The sequence below is a fragment of the Tachypleus tridentatus genome, chromosome 3, assembly GCF_004210375.1.
Source record: "Tachypleus tridentatus isolate NWPU-2018 chromosome 3, ASM421037v1, whole genome shotgun sequence".
Taxonomy (NCBI): Eukaryota; Metazoa; Arthropoda; class Merostomata; order Xiphosura; family Limulidae; genus Tachypleus; species Tachypleus tridentatus.
Genome location: NC_134827.1, coordinates 94,462,860 through 94,477,826, shown reverse-complemented (window position 1 = coordinate 94,477,826; position 14,967 = coordinate 94,462,860). Strand labels below are relative to the sequence as shown.

The following is a 14,967-nucleotide window of genomic DNA, read 5'->3' as shown; positions in this document are numbered from 1 at the left end:
AAATAAGAGCATTTTTCCATTTTCGTCCATTCTGATAAACAACTCATGCTGTTAAGCGTTAAGGCGTGCGCTTCGCAATCCAAGGGTCGCGGGTTCGCGCCCGAGTCGCGCCAAACATGCTCGCCCTCCCAGCCGTGAGGCGTTATAATGTCACGGTCAATCCCACTATTCGTTGGTAAAAGAGTAGCCCAAGAGTTGGCGGTGGGTGGTGATGACTAGCTGCCTTCCCTCTAGTCTTACATTGCTAAATTAGGGACGGCTAGCACAGATAGCCCTCGAGTAGCTTTGTGCGAAATTCCAAAACAAACAAACAACTCATGCAATGTGTGATTTTACATTAAAGTCGAGGCCTAGTTCTTACCACCCTCAGACTGTGAATTCTACAGTTGTCTGTTAGGAATTTAGCACAAAGCTACATAATGGGCTGTCTCTGCACTGCCTGCCACAGATATCGAAACCCAGTTTTTCTAGCGGTGTGAGTCCGCAGACATTCCGCTGTATCACTGGGGGGCCAATGATTTAGAAGTCGCGAGCTGTTTCGGCGAAAATGTTTGGGGCCGTGGGTACGCTATACAAATGACGGTGTAATCCTGTTATTGGGTGTAATTAAACCATAACTGCCTTACTATTAGCACAACAGTTCAAATAAGAGATGGTCATGCACATATAACTCCTTATGTAACTTTGCGAGAAATTCTAAAACAAACCATTCTTGTAAATGAGCAAGTAAACATGCATAAATTTTGAATTAAAAATCTAGAGAACTGCGTTTCAAAATCAATAAATGTCTTTGTTTGTTTTTGAATTTCGCGCAAAGCTACACGAGAGCTATCTGCGCTAACCGTCCCTAATTTAGCAGTGTAAGACTAGAGGGAAGGCAGCTAGTCATCACCACCTGCCGCCAACTCTTGGGCTACTCTTTTACCAACGAATAGTGGGATTGAACGTAACGTTATAACGCCCCCACGGCTGAAAGGGCGAGTATGTTTGGTGTGACGGGGATTCGAACCCGCGACCCTCAGATTATGGATAAAACGTTTAAGTTAAAAAAAATGGATTATCTACTGTTTTGAATTCGCAGATATTTAGCAGCTAACTTATTGTTGGTTTAAATCACTAGTGGATCGTTAACATTAAATCCAAACCTATCATAAAGTAAACTTGCAAAATGAGTCCAACACTAGACGTATGAGGATCCTACTTTATTTTGCGTTCTGTATGAATTCAAGTGTTTGAAGATTCAAAATAAATTAGGGCTGAAGCCTGTAGCCTAACTAAACATTATATCAAGTTGCTGTTCTGAATTTTAGAGAGAAAAAAGACCTAACGTTATTAATAAGATATATAATTTTAAAAACACGTTAAAATAGATAGATGATTGAATCACGGGGTATAAACACAGTTTAAATACTAGATTGATCCAATTGTAATAAATCTATTGCGCAACTTACCTAATCCAGATCCATAGAGCTATTAAAGTCCACGGCAACACTTAGGAAATTACTTAACTGCATTTATACACCCTTTAAGCACAGACTGTCCAAGATAGCTCAGATCAGGTTTCACGGTATACGTGGCACATTAGATCAAGTTTCTCAAATCCACACCCATATCTTCTGAGCTAGTCAGCTTGACACCTGCGGAAAACTAGTAAAGACCTATGCGTGTGTATATGACTTTTATATTATGCGTGTCGTGAAGAAAAAAAAAAAGACATCAGACATGTTCCAAGTGTATTGTTTTCTTTTTTCATAAGCCTGTTACTGGTTCAGAAAACCTAGCTTGATCTGAAAACAATGAAACTAACACTTTATTTGCACATGAATAGTAAGTGTGAAAATAAGTTAGAACTGGCCAGTCAAGTTCAACAGCTTACTAAATATCAAGCCATTTATCTGGAACAAAATGGTGACATGCAGTTGCGAAGAGTGTGAGAAATGGGTCAATCAGCAGATCGCGAGAGTTAAAATGTTTGTATTCCTTTCCAGCAAGACTTCTTGAATCTACGCGTTTTTCTAGTATTATAACGTAGTTAATCCTCACAGACGTGGCGTTTGGTCATTGATAGATTCATTTACTGTTAAAGAATTAGAAAGTGTAGGTCCAACATTGTTGAATGTCCTGCCTTATAATTTATGAAAGTTTTCAACGACACAAGCATATCATATACAATCACTTTAACTATGACTCTTAAATATTGTTATGTCATATGTTTCACATGTTTTATAAAACAAACAAAAAGGTGTTAGTATTTCTTACTATTTTTTTCTGAATTTCGCGCAAAGCTACACGAAAGCTACCTGCGCTAGCCGTCCCTAGTTTAGCAGTGTAAGACTAGAGGGAAGGCAGCTAGTCATCACCACACACCGCCAATTCTTTGGCTACTTGTTTACTAACGAACTGATCGTCATATTATAACGCTCCCACGACTGAGAGGTCGAGCATGTTTGGTGCAACGGGGATTCGAACCCGCGATCCTGAGATTACGAGTCGAGCTCCCTAATCACCTGACCATTCCGGACCGTTAGAAGTTTTAGAAGCACACAGTGACATAAAACGTTTTGGTAAAACCACGAAGATACTGAGACTCATGTTTTAACTTGATTCAAGTATTTGGCGCCTGATACACTGATATCCAGGTTTGAATACGCTGAAATCCACGAGTGAATTACCAGAATATCTTAACACTAATTATTCTAATGTCCAACTATCATTGCGCTGAAATCCACAGTTTGATTACATGACTCCTATTTTTGATTACCCTAATTTCCACATATTTATGGCTCGGATATTTTCCTATTTATTATCTTGGTATCCATGCGCTCGCTGGTTGTGACGAAGTCTGCTGGTTCGATTACCTTAATGTTCGCATATTGATTACTTTGACTTTTCCGCTAATATTCTCAAGGCCCACCTGTACTGAATGATTATGTTTGCAATATTGGGTTAAACAACACCAAAGCTTCATACAGACATTATTAAATCATAGTATTTGTACAAGAAACAGTAGCACTGAAACCATTCCACGTTATTTGTACACATAAAACACAACAATAACTCCATTTCAAACTACTGCTAACTAAAAGTTAAAAGTGACTTTATTATTATAAGCAACATGCACTTTAATTTTATACTGTTGTAGCATGCAAGGCTAAACCGACTCTATACGATATTGGCTTTATTTTAGAGCACGATATATCGTGCAGTACCAGATTGGCTCTGTTTTACAACACTGTATAACATACAGCACCAGATTGGCTCTGTTTTACAACACTGTATAACATACAGCACCAGATTGGCTCTGTTTTACAACACTGTATAACATGCAGTGCCAGATTGGCTCTGTTTTACAACACTGTATAACTTGCAGTACCGGGTTAGCTCTGTTTTACAACACTGTATAACATGCAGTGTCAGATTGGCTCTGTGTTACAACACTGTATAACTTGCAGTACCGGGTTAGCTCTGTTTTACAACACTGTATAACATGCAGTGTCAGATTGGCTCTGTGTTACAACACTGTATAACTTGCAGTACCGGGTTAGCTCTGTTTTACAACACTGTATAACTTGCAGTACCAGATTGGCTCTGTGTTACAACACTGTATAACATGCAGTACCATACTAGCTCTGTATTATAACTCTGTATAACATGCAGTACTAGACAGGTTCTGTGTTACAACACAGTGTAACACGTAGTACTATACTAGCTCTGTATTATAACTCTGTATAACATGCAGTACCATACTAGCTCTGTATTATAACTCTGTATAACATGCAGTACTAGACAGGTTCTGTGTTACAACACAGTGTAACATGCAGTACTATACTAGCTCTGTATTATAACTCTGTATAACATGCAGTACTAGACAGGTTCTGTGTTACAACACAGTGTAACATGCAGTACTATACTAGCTCTGTATTATAACTCTGTATAACGTGCAGTACTAGACAGGTTCTGTGTTACAACACAGTGTAACACGTAGTACCATACTAGCTCTGTATTATAACTCTGTATAACGTGCAGTACTATACTGGTTCTGTGTTACAACACAGTGTAACACGTAGTACTATACTAGCTCTGTATTATAACTCTGTATAACATGCAGTACTAGACAGGTTCTGTGTTACAACACAGTGTAACATGCAGTACTATACTAGCTCTGTATTATAACTCTGTATAACGTGCAGTACTAGACAGGTTCTGTGTTACAACACAGTGTAACATGCAGTACTATACTAGCTCTGTATTATAACTCTGTATAACGTGCAGTACTAGACAGGTTCTGTGTTACAACACAGTGTAACACGTAGTACCATACTAGCTCTGTATTATAACTCTGTATAACATGCAGTACTAGACAGGTTCTGTGTTACAACACAGTGTAACATGCAGTACCATACTAGCTCTGTATTATAACTCTGTATAACGTGCAGTACTAGACAGGTTCTGTGTTACAACACAGTGTAACACGTAGTACCATACTAGCTCTGTATTATAACTCTGTATAACGTGCAGTACTAGACAGGTTCTGTGTTACAACACCCTATAACGATCCATGCAGTTCCATTTATTACCTCAAGAAACGCACGTTGGTCCACGCGGAGGAACAGTAACTACATACAGTTGGACATGACAAAACGTTATCTGGTTATATGAGTCAAAATTTCCTCATTTGGTGTATTTATAATATAAACAACCAGATTAAGCTTACATTCAGAACCACTGATCCAAGTTGTAAGGTGTGAATGTGGTTAATAGGGGATCGTAATCGTAAATACAAATTTAACTCAGTGATTGCAACGAAAAGTAATATATTAATATTAAAAGTAATATATTAGCCTAGAAAATATGGTTTACTCCACGATGTATTTCGTTCATAGAACTGGTGAGTGTCTTTCAAAATGGCCATGCACCTATCAAGCACCGCGAGATGTCTACTTATTGACCGAGCATGCAGAAACCTGCAGTAACAGCTGACAAAAAAGAAATCAAAGATGTCATGGTTTGTAGAATATGGCTTGTAAAACTAATTAACCAACGTTCTTATATATTGATATAAGTTGTTAACAGCCATTTTCTCTCCACCTGCTACAGTGCCAGGAGTAAGACTATAAGAAATGTGAGTTGGAACACATATATCTGCACTCACTTGTTATAGGTCTTCAATAAACAGTAAGCAAGTCAATAAACAGAAGTTAAATATAATGGACAGCGTATTCGTAACATTATGCGAGTTCTATTTTCACGGGTGCTTCTGAATGAAAAAGGACCGCCAAAGCCAAGTGGTTAAAGCAGTCAATTCGTTCTGTACACCTCAAATCGAACCAGTCTTTCAGGATTTGTAAAAGAGAGGAAGAATTACAGATAAAAATTTATGCCCGCAGCTAAAATATAGAAATGTTTCTATTATTGAGAAACTTTAAAGTTTGCTATATTCCAGAAAGTTAAGATATTATACTAGCTTAGCAGGGACAAGCAACTACTTTCTTCTAATTAAAACTTAGGAGGCCCGGCATGGCTAAGCGTTTTAAGGCGTGCGACTCATAATCTGAGGGTCGTGGGTTCGAATCCCCGTCACACCAAACATGCTCGTCCTTTCAGCCGTGGGGGCGTTATTACGTTACGGTCAATCCCATTTTTCGTTGATAAAAAAGTAGCCCAAGAGTGGGTGGTGATAGGTAACTGTTTTCCCTCTTATTTTCACTGCTAAATTATAGACGGATATCGCAAATAGCCCTCGTGTAGCTTTGCGTGAAATTCAAATACAAATACACAAAAGCATATAGACTTTACAATTCTCAAACGGTAGTTTGTACCTTGGTGATACTTGTTATTAATGTTTTAGCTCCTAATTTCGTTAACAGAAATATATAAAACATGTAAGTATTGTTCTCAATGCTTTCCCTAACTACTTATAAACAATTGACCAAAACGCCCTAGTTTATGTTACATATGGATTGATAAATAAACATTTCTTTCTACTTACATAAGCGATTAAAAGAATGGAAAATTAAACATGTATATATGCAAGTACTGATAATCGAAACCTAGTTTTTTTACAGTGACAAAATTAACTCAAGTTACAGCCTTACGAATACTAGTTGTAAGTTGTTATTTATTCTTTTAAGATTACCTTCGTCAAACGAGGCGCTATATTTGTATGTTTTGGGAATATGGGTTTATTTAGATTTATAAAGCAATATGTTTAGACAGAAAAGTTTACTTAACATACATTCGTCCTAAATTCTGAAGTCTTTTAGCTGAAGACTATTAGTTATTTATTACAGTAAATGGTTTACTTTTTTTTCAAAAAATATATCAAATACGTTAATTTAATATTGTTCCATGAATAAAAAATGTCCAATATTTGAAGGCTAAGTTAGTCAGTTCTTACTCTACCTGATGATCGTGCATTCTGACAATAGCCCTGAAATGTAGTTTCCATTATTAAATGCTCCGTCACAAAGCTGTCATGTCTAAAGCACACTAATGCTCTCTGCATGCATTCCATAATTCATCTGTTGTATGAGGACGACGTTTTTTCAGTACCCGTTTCAACAGTTTCGTCGTACGGAAATCAATAGGTGCTGTGTCCGGCAGCTTGATCGTGTGTCTTCATATGGAAGAGCAGGAATTCCTGTTTTATTTTCAAGGTGCTCGAATTAGGATGATGAAACGTATCTGCACGAGATTTACATTGCTTTTCCAAGAGATAATCCTTTAGTAGATTGCATGCTGTGCCTGAGACACGTGGAGAACTTCTCATACTGACTTTTGAGTTTCTAGAGTCATCTGTTAAAAAATCCTGTACTTTGCTAACCGTGGCTGGAATACATCTTATCACATGTCTTTTAGATGGTCCTGGTGCTCTAAACTGATCCATATTCTTTTGTTTTCTAATGTCATTACGTACAAGAGATACTATCTTTTTCGAAATTATGATCTGAGTGTATGAATATCTTTCATGGAAAAAAGTTGTTACATACCCTTTCTAAAGACGATTTATTTTCAGTAGCATGACACCACTTACGCAGCTCAAAGTAAAGTCCTGACATATCATTTTATTCCACCGCGATTTTATATAAACTGTGATTGTCACGTGATATCGTTTGAATACAAGTCACTCAACTATCTGTAGTGTACCATATCAGATGATTTTGCCACGAAAGTCACACTGAGTACAGTAAATACTATTTGTTCACTGCATCACAGATAGAGTTCCGTCTGAAATGAAATTATCATCTCATTCCATTGCGTCTACAGCTAATATCGTCAACAGTATGTGTCTAATGTTTATTAGTCATAACTCGTGGATATTCAACAATGTCTAAAAACGTAATAAATATACAGACGTTTAATCCGATTGTACTGTTGTATTAATTATCTGATAGTGAAGGCTTCTAGTTTGACTTGCTCAAACATTATGCAGGGTTCTTGATGACGAGAACCCACTTGAAGTAAAAATGTATCTCAAGACGGCTGGTTTGGTTTGTTTTGAATTTCGCGCAAAGCCACACGAGGGCTATCTGCGGTAGCCGTCCCTAATCTAGCAGTGTAAGACTAGACAAAAGACCTTATTTTAATCGAAGATTTAATACTTATATCAGCCGTCTTGAGATACGTTATGCAGGGTGTTTTATGAGTTCAATCGGAAGACATTAACGTTTCATAACAAGATTTCTACTTCTGAAAAATTCAAGTTGTACTTCAGGTGCAAAATTGTACACAAAGAAATTATTCTAACTGTACTTTCCTCAAATTTCTAGATAAAAAGGGTTTGTTTGTTTGTTTTGAATTTCGCGCAAAGCTACATAAGGGCTATCTGCGGCAGCCGTTCCTAATTTGGCAGTGTAAGACTATAGGAAAGTCAGCTAGTCATTACCACCTACTGCCAACTCTTGAACTACTCTTTTACCAACAAATACTTGGAATGACAACAGCATTATAAAGCACTCATGTCTGGAAGAGCAAGCGTGTTTGGTTTGATAGTGATTCGAACTCGCGACCCTCAAATTACGGGTCGAGCGCCTTAAAAACAACTGGTCATGCCAGGCCCAGGATGAAATGGAAGGAAAATAATTGGTATTACTAAATTATTGAGTTGTTAAAAAAATCATGAAATCGTTTGTTTATTAAGCGATAAGCGTGTGAACAAGAACAAAGTATTAAAGTCTATAATTCGCCCATACATCAGAGGAAAATAATATTAAAATCGCATTGAGTTGTGTTTAATGTTTAATAAAACGCTGATAAATAAATAATCATAAATACGAAAAAAAGAGAGAAAAGGACACTACATAATAATGTGCTCAAGAAAAATATTTATTTATCTGATTAGTGAATGTAAAGAAAATCCCACATGTATTATCTGTAGTGACGTTTGCTTGTTTGTTTTATAGTAAAGCCACATCGGGCTGTGTTCAGAGAAGGGAATCGAACTATAGAGACGTATTAATTTAAAAGAAATTACCAAACTGTATAGTAACAAATTGCCATTTATCATCACAGTTTTACAAAAGATATGGGTTTAGTTAGCTGTTTTTTTTTTCGCAGAAATTCGTGAAACACAGATAGATATTTGCAAGACACATAACTCTTAACAGCAGAGAACAATACGTGCATTGCTTTGACATATGGTTATGACTACATAGCCAGGAAGAATAATCCGTATGAGCGAAATATTTATGACACTATTTGTAATAACGAGCAAGAGAAAGAATGTAATACTTTTATTTATAAACATTGCGGAATTTGTAATTTGTCAGAGAGGAAGTAAGTTTAGAAATAGGCAGTTGATAGCCTCAATCTATTTAATGTAAAATAAAAAGAACATATTAACATGTCTGATGGTTCATTTATCTTCAAAAAGATTGGACTAAATTAGAATGTATGTAAAATATAGCGTGTATGTACAATTCAACCCTGAGGACAAAGGAAATTTTCTGTCAACAAACCTGATGAAACCGGCGCCAGGAACATCAGGTTTATATTGACGTGTACGCGAAACAATTATCGTTGCTTGCAAGTTAGTTTCTTCCCCCTCCACCCATTCAATTCTATTCAAAAGAAAAACGGAAGGTAAAGTAGAAACTTCTGTTTATGATCGTTCAATCGATTAGGCTTAGCAGAAAAACTTTCTTTGAGTACAAACCCTAAATTCTTCTGGATTCTTAATGACACATGTTCTATATGTCATTTTTCTATGAGGTAAATATCTCTCTTTGGAGCTGCTCCATAAATTATACCACGAACATATCTCTAGGACATGAGCATATCGTTAATAACTTTTCTTTAACTAGACGTAAAGCTATGTTACAGAACAATTTGGTTTGGTTTGAATTTTGGGCAAAACTACACAAGACTGTCTGCGCTAACTGTCCCTAATGTTTAGAAACGATAGACTAGAATGAGGGTAACTTGGGCTTCTCAGTTTTGTCAACGACTGATGGGTGGGATTTACCGTCAAATTATAACGCCCCCACGTCTGATGAGCTAGCATGTTCATTAACGGGTGTTAAGGCTCGCGACCTTGAATTGCAAGTTTAGTGCCCTAACCAAGAGATAAACAGGGCAGTGAAAACACTTTATTATATATATAGATACAACCAGACCCGAGTTATCAGATAAACAAAATAAAATCATTTCATTGATTGATTGTTTGTATTTAAGCATAAACCTACACAGTGAAGTATTGGTGTTGCCCCCACCATGGGTATCGAAACCCGATTTCTAGCATTATAAATCTGTCTTATGTTTTATAGTTAAGTAAATTCACTGAAGATTCACTCACACTCTCTCATTAGTTACCCGGAGCGAATGTACTTAATTAAAAAATATAAGAAAAAATTTTCTTATATAACTATTTGTAAGTTTGAATTTATCTCAAGACGGCTGATAAGAACATTGATACTTTTACCAAAATAAAGCAGAGAACAGGTAAAAGTGCTCACATGCATACCAGCCATCCTGATAAACATTTTTACTTAAAGTGGGTTGGTTTCTTGTCGTCACGAATTACTTCACCACTGCGATTATACGAGAAGTGTAAGCCTATAGCGTTTCTTTGTGTACTGTGTTATCTGTTTAAACTCCATTGTGCCTGAACTTACCTACATTACGCCATTGTTAACTGTACGCCCTCATGCGATCCTAACGAAACTAAGAAACTTAAACCAAAAAAAAATTATTAATAGAGTGACATTTATTTCATCCAACAGCGTGAAAAGGAAAATCTAATCCCTAATTTTGTGAAGATAAAACTATCCAAGAATATTAATCAGTGTACAAACATTATCCACAGTTTAAAAAACAACAAACTACTGAAAACCATATTAAACACAAAATATAAATAACTAAATGACTTGCAGAAAGAAAGAAAATGAATCTAGACCATTCACTGGACTGTTGCATTTAACCAGACATTTATGGACTCATACAATGCAACATCAATCAGTTCAGTAGTAAAAAAGGCAAGAATCTAGATAAACTAAGGTTCCAACGACAACAAAGACGCCAACACTACCTCTTTGTTAACCTGAAGATGACTTAAGAAGGTCGAAACGTTGTTCTCTGCTTTATTTTGGTGGAAGTGGTAATACCCATATCAGCCATCCTGAGTAGCATTTTTTTTTCAAGTGGGTTTCTCGCCATCATAAATATCTGTATGTTTGTAAAAAATACAAGATATCTAAAGTTAAAACAGTGATAAGTCATATGTGGTGCAATACTAAAGTTAAGAAAAAAACTCGTTGATGATGGACACTGCTCTTCTGGTGCACTGAGAGATTGGAAGGACATCAGTTAATCAAAAACACCAACCAGGAACTATTGTCTGAACAGAAAATGAAATTTGACAATCGCTGTTATAAAGTACCTATCACTCCAAATTGTGGAGCGCGTACTGGTTTCAAAGAATTGCAAACGTCTAACCTCTGAGTATGATAACCACAAGGCCAAAAGTAATTAATTCTTTTAAAACATATAGTAGCATGAAGACTTTCGTTATTAGATTTGGTTTTTCAATTAGTAGTAGAAGTTATCAGATCAAACTGAGTTCCCAGTAAAAAAGGGTTTAGCTATTAGATCAAATGATGTGTCCATTGTGAAGTAGTGTTATGAAAAGCTCCATTATTAGATCAAATCATGTGTCCCCCATCAAGTAGTAGAAGAAAGGGTTTAGTTATTATGTCAAATCACGTGTCCCGTATCAAGTAGTAGTAGAAAGGGTTTAGCTGTTATATCAAATCATGTGACCCCTATCAAGTAGTGGTAGAAAGGGTTCAGCTGTTATATCAAATCATGTGACCCCTATCAAGTAGTAGTAGAAAGGGTTTAGCTGTTATATCAAATCATGCGTCCCCTATCAAGTAGTAGAAGAAAAGGTTTAGCTGTTATATCAAATCACGTGTTCCGTATCAAGTAGTCGTAGAAAAAAGGGTTTAGTTATTAGATCAAACCGTGTGTCCACTGTCAAGGTCCATGAAATTATTAGCAAGAGTTATGCTCGTAATACACAGCTAAAAACGGTTCCAAGTGTTAAACTATAGACTGTGCTTCAAACATAAATCTATTTACTAAATAATTACACCAAGCCATTTTATTCTCAGAAAGAATACGCGCGCACAACCACACACACACACATATATATATATACATATAGTCATGTGAAAAACTTAGGACACCATATGAAAGCCTGTGCATTTTTTAACATTTTTGGATATATAAATATTTAATCTCAATTACAACAATACTGAGAGATTATAGGAATATAACTAAATAATTAAAACTGAAGAACAGACTTTTCAAGATCTTGTGTAAATGTAATTCTACAAAAATGCATATTCGAACTGAGGAAAAGGTTAGGACATCCCACCACCGAATAGCTAGTGTTACTCCCTTTGGCTAAAATAACTGCAGTTAGACGCTTCTTGTAGCCATCTACCAGTCTCTGACATTGGTCTGAAGAAAGTTTGCCCCACTCCTCAGTGCAGAATTCTGTCAGCTGTGAGATGTTTGAGGGGTTTCTTGCATGTACAGCCCATTTCAAGTCACTCCACAGCATCTCAATGGGATTAAGATCTGGGCTTTGACTCGGCCATTTCAGGACTCTCCATTTCTTAGTTTCCAGCCAGTCCTTGGTGGATTTACTGGTATGTTTTGGGTCATAGTCGTGTTGCAGCGTTCAGTTCCTCTTTAGCTTTAATTTTCGTACAGATGGTCTCACATGATCCTCAAGCACTCTCTGATACACAGTAGAATTCATGGTGGATTCTATGACTGTGAGCTGTCCAGGTCCTGCTGCAGCAAAGCAGCCCCAAACCATGATACTTCCACCTCCATGCTTCACAGTTGGTATAAGGTTCTTTTCCTGTAATGCTGTATTTGGTTTACGCCAAACATGTTCTCTGTTCTGGTGTTCAAATAATTAAGTTTTGGATTCATCTGTCCAAAGAACATTATTCGAGAAGTCCTGGTCTTTGTCTACATTCTCTCTGGCAAACATCAGTCTGGCCTTGATGTTTCTCTTAGAGAGCAAAAGGTTTCCTCCTTGCACACCTCCCATGCAAGTTAAACTTGTGCAGTCTCTTTCTAATTGTAGAGGCATGCACTTTCACATCAATAGTAGCCAGAGCCTGCTGTAGGTCCCATGATGACATGTTAGAATGCTTGGAGACCTCTTTTAGCGTCTTGCAGTCTGCTCTCGGGGTGAACTTGCTTGGACAACCAGACCTGGGCATGTTGGCAGTTGTTTTGAAAGCCCTCCACTTGTTGACTATTTTCCGGACAGTGGAATGGCTGATTTCAAAATCTTTTGGGATCTTTTTAAATCCATTACCAGACTCATAAGCCGCTACAATTTTCTTTCTGAAGGCCTCAGACAACACTTTTGCTATCATCATGGTACTCACTCTCACTTCAACAGTCATGAGCACACCAAACTAAGTGTCTGAGGTTTAAATAGAGCAAGTCTGATTCAAAATGCTGAGTAACGATCTTCTAATCATGTGCACCTGGTGTGATACACGTGTGTGTGAGTTGAGCCATTTTAAATGGGAATAAATGTGGGGGTGTCCTAACTTTTTTCCTCAGTTAGAATATGCAATTTTTTAGAATTACATTTACAGAAGATCTTGAAAAGTCTTTTCTTCAGTTTTAATTATTTAATTATATTCCTATAATCTCTCAGTATTGTTAAAATTGAGATTAAATATATATATATCCAAAAATGTTACAAAAATACACAGGCTTTCATAGGGTGTCCTAATTTTTTCACATGACTGTACATACTTCAAAAAGACGTATATTCCGATTCGATAACACTGTCTATGATTTCCAGCAACCATTATAACAATCGAACATGCATTATTGTGCAATGTAAATTGTATCTTTCTCTTATTATCTTCACAACAATTGGTGTTAGAGTATTATTATCAATATTTTCTTAATCTTTCTCAGTCAAAACAACGATATAAGAGTTTTGTACACATTGACTAAACTTCTCACACATAACTGTAAATAAAGACAATTGAAATTAACTGCTAGCAAGGAACATTATATATGAAGAGCTAATCATTACAAAAAAAAAGATATACTGTAACACATTATAAAATGTTGCTTTAGAAAACTTAAATAAAATACATAGGATTAATTAGACCTGGCATAGCCAGGTAGTTAAGGCACTCGACTCGTAATCCGAGGGTCGCGGGTTCGAATCCCCGTCACATCAAACATTCTTTCCCTTTCAGCCGTTAGGGCATTGTAATGTGTCGGTCAATTCCACTATTCATTGGTAAAAAGAGTAGCCCAATAGTTGGCGGCGGGTGGTGATGACTAGCAGCCTTCCCTCTAGGCTTACACTGCTAAATTAGGGACGGCCAGCAAAGATAGCCTTCGTGTAGCTTTGTGCGAAATTCAAAACAAACAAACACAAGATTAGTCATATTTCAAAGCCCCGCAAGTACTGCGGTAAGTCTATGAATTTACAACGCTAAAATCAGGGGCTCGATTCTCCTCGGTGGGCTCAGCAGATAGTCCCATGTAGCTTTGCAATTAGAAAACACAATTTTTTGCCTTGAAACGGGCCTGAGTACGGTGTCATACTCTGGCCCAAAGCTGTAACAATTCACAAACCTTGAACGATAGACGCCATCAACATTCGGGATGGAGGAAGAGGTCTAATGCACCTGACCCTCCTGGGTATTTAGCATCAATACCCACACAGAGAAGCTCATATTTGAATGATCAAACGCAAAATACGTAAACATTTCACACTAGTACGTATATAAAACAGAAAAATATTGTGTTCAAATCCTAACATCTCGAATCATAGTATGATCGTTTGTGTAGTAACAGAAGGTTGCACTAAATCACATTGTAAAAGGATGCCAAACCTAATTTAGTAGCACGTGAAAAAGTACATGTGTAAATAGAAAAAAATGTATAAGCTTATTACATTTTATGGCCAGAATGCGTGATAAGTAGTTCAGCATTATCAAAATATCCGTCTCATACACACACATGTATATAATAGTTTGTTGTTTTTGAATTTTGCGCAAAGTTACACGAGGGCTATCTGCGCTAGCAGTCTTTCATTTAGCAGTGTGTGGCGAGAGGAAGTCAGTTAGTCATCATTATCTACTGCCAACTCTTGGGTTACTCTATTGCCAACGAAAAGTGGGATTAACCGTTACATCATAATGCCCTCAAGGCTGAAAGAGCGAGGATATTTGTTGTGACAGGGATTCGAACCTGCGATCTTCAGTCGAGCGGCATGACCACATGATAACAAAGTTATCAATTCAAGGTTTTTTCACTAACGATAAAAATACGTATTACATAGACTAAAGGATTGGCATGACAAACGTGGAAAACTGAGGTTTCAAAAATTCTGTTAATGTAGGGAAAGCGTATTTTCTTATCCTCCTATGAAATGGATGTACAATTACTTCTTGTTAACCAATCAAC

At 36.9% G+C, this 14,967-nt stretch overlaps 1 protein-coding gene and 1 long non-coding RNA gene across 2 annotated transcripts in view; one reads left to right on the top strand and one right to left on the bottom strand.

Moving 5' to 3' along the window:
• Positions 1-1,635, bottom strand: part of LOC143247503 (uncharacterized) — a 136,183-nt gene extending 134,548 nt beyond the window's left edge. Inside the window, exon 1 of the long non-coding RNA XR_013026588.1 lies at positions 1,452-1,635. This is a non-coding gene — a long non-coding RNA (uncharacterized LOC143247503). The remainder of the gene's footprint in view (positions 1-1,451) is intronic.
• LOC143247502 (nucleoporin p54-like) overlaps positions 1-14,967 on the top strand; it is a 66,043-nt gene that overhangs the window by 10,333 nt on the left and 40,743 nt on the right. The window lies entirely within an intron of this gene.